We start from the raw sequence: 2,876 nt of genomic DNA, 5'->3' as shown, positions 1-2,876 counted from the left end.
TGAGAGTGAAGGTGCGTGTGCTAATCTACAAGATGGTGTTTGTAGGTAGCATCAGCAGAACATACGAAGGTCACCTGGTGGACAGGTGAGGAATGATATAAACACACATTAGAGACAATGGAAACAGAAACAATGTTAAGTTCATTGGTATAATAAAATAAAGAACTAAATTGCTCCTTTTGTATTTCAGAAACTTCAGATTCTAAGTATTTATGGCATTAATATTTTTAAAATATGTTTTTCTTTATAAGATACTCTCAAATGAAGGAAATGAGTTGCTACTATTATTTTTATTAATTTTTTCATGTTTTCTGATATATTGTGTTTTTGTACATGAAATTGTAATATTAATATTATAAGATGGAGGCTTTAAATAAGCACCATGGTTTTTTGCCTCTCCCTGCACTGTTTCATTATTATCTATCCTGTTTTATGTGTATTCTTTTAAATTGTGCAAAAATAAAGAACTAAATCGTATTTCAATAAGGTAGCCTAACTCTGATGTCAAATTATAACATGATTTCTAACCTAGAACATAAATTGTAACCTGTGATTTCCAGCATTACTCCACCTGTAAACAAAATTAAAAAAAGCTCATTATTACTATCTTACCTGATATTACATTTTCTATGTTTTGTAGTCTGTTGTTTGGAGGAATTTTGTCATAGCACTTATTCACCACTCAGAGGGCCGGATTTACTAAGATCCCAGATAACGGGCGCTATATTGTTTGCGCCCGCTATAATATTGCGAGTTTGGTTAGTGCACGCAAAACAGGTGATCTACTAAGAGTAACCCGCTAAATGAAAACACGTGCAAACCGCAATATGTAAATGAGGGTTTTGCGCGTCGTAATCGTGGTGAAGGCAGTGGTGACGTGTCTCAGTCCGGGACCGGGACTGAGAGACGGAGCTGAGCAGCCAGGTACTGGAGAGGGAGGAGAGCAGCCAACGGAGCGCACTGCAGGACAGACGTGTGCCGTGCGTAACGGCGCGTAAAAGACCTTTAACACGGCTGAAAAACTGTTACAGGATTACCCAGACGTGAGGAAATGCAGAGATGTAAGATCACGGGGCTCTGACAGGTATCAAATCAATAAACGCATACGTTTTGGCAAAGTTGTATCAGTTAGTACATGGTTTTCAGACGTGGTGAATAAAGACGCAAAAACAGCCACCGCAATCTCTTCCTGGTTTGGTAAATCACATTGCACGCGCTAAATAAATCTATTTGCATCTACTCCTCCCAGTATTCTGCACGTTCTGGCTGAAACGCCCATATTTACATATTCATCAAGGCAAACACGCTAAATGGATCGCACGTGCTATTCTGCCCGTGTGAGGGACGCAATCCTCGGTGCGTCCGGTTAGTAGATCAGGTTCCACATGTGTTTGCGCGTGCAATCACGTTTGCACACGTTTTAATACACGCAAACCTTTAGTAAATCCGGCCCAGAGAGTAGTGATGGACGTGTGCAGTGCAATGGCATCCTCTAGTGTTGTCTAGTGTCCTCGGTGAATAATGAAGCTCAACTCCAGTGAGTGTAAGGTAGAAAAGCCAGTTACAGCTGGTGCTCAAAATCTTTGTATTTATCTCCTAGGGTTTAGGTTTTTGAATTGTTGAAAATGTAAAAACACATTCAACACATTTCAGATTCACAATCTAAACCGGAAGTCATCAAAAAATATTTTTCTCCTCTAGACTTGGACTCATGATGATACTCAGTTGATCCACAGGTAATTATACGAATGAAAAATAAAATAAAATAAGAAATGAGCAGACATTTCCACTACAAAACCACCGCTATATAATGTGTAGCCTACCAGTATGCTACATTTTGTTATAATCAATACTATGTCAGGAGATCTGTTAATGCTATAATTACAGTAAGTAATATATCATGAAAGCCTTTCTTTTTTTTTTGCATATTGCAGTGTTTCCCACAGACCAGGTAGCAATTTGTGGGGCCCCCCTCACACTGGTGGGGGAATCGAGTGTCACAGTGTCGTGGCAGTCGGTGGACTCAATCTTTCTTCTTTAAAATTAAGTTCTTTAAGAGAAGGCAACTAAAAACATTTTTACCAGATAAGAACCCTGCCTGGGTTCATTCCTCACCCCAACTCCATACGGGGCAGGGCAGGCCAGTAGAATCAGTTTGCTCATACAAATATCAGAACTTTATGTTGGAGGAAGACCTGTCTTTTAAGTTTCATGTTGAGAATTACTCACCAAAATTTAAAACGTTTGGTTTATACTTGAATCTTTGCCTACGTTAGTTGCAATCTTTAGAGTCACATGACATTCAAGAAATTAATTGAAAAAAAAACAATAAGCTGGAGGTTTTTATTTCAAGTAGCCTACTGAACTTAAAGGGATACGCCAACATTTTTTTTTTTTTTTTTACGTGTCTTGCCTCACTCCCGAGTCCATGACAAGCAGATAGACACCATCCTTTTGACTGTGCTCCCAGTGTCTCAGTTCACTGCTTTGCCTTTGTCTGTGCAAATCTCGAGCAATTTGCATTGACACCCAGTTCACGGCTCCGCAAATCGTGCGAGATTCGAGCAGAGCAACACTGGGAACAAACAAGCTTAATACTTATTTGATTTTTTTCAGAACAATTTCTCATGTTGGGGCTTCAATAGGCTACAAGAGGGACATTACAGACGAGCACTATGGAGGTATTTGGATGTTTTTTGGTGTGTCTTTTTGGGACAAAGAAAAGTGGTGTCCGTTCGCTACCGTCATATGGACATGCAGTGCTGCACGGAGCCCCGCTGTAACTCAGAGAAGGCACGGAGGACTCTGAAACTTCTCCCAACCCTTAGTCGACATGAGGGTGAGTAGATAATGAGTGAAATTTGAATTTGGGTGAA

Source organism: Trachurus japonicus, chromosome 13 (assembly GCF_045865225.1).
Source record: "Trachurus japonicus isolate A0001 chromosome 13, Traja_1.0".
In the NCBI taxonomy this organism is placed as follows: Eukaryota; Metazoa; Chordata; class Actinopteri; order Carangiformes; family Carangidae; genus Trachurus; species Trachurus japonicus.
Note: the sequence above shows the minus strand (reverse complement) of the source record.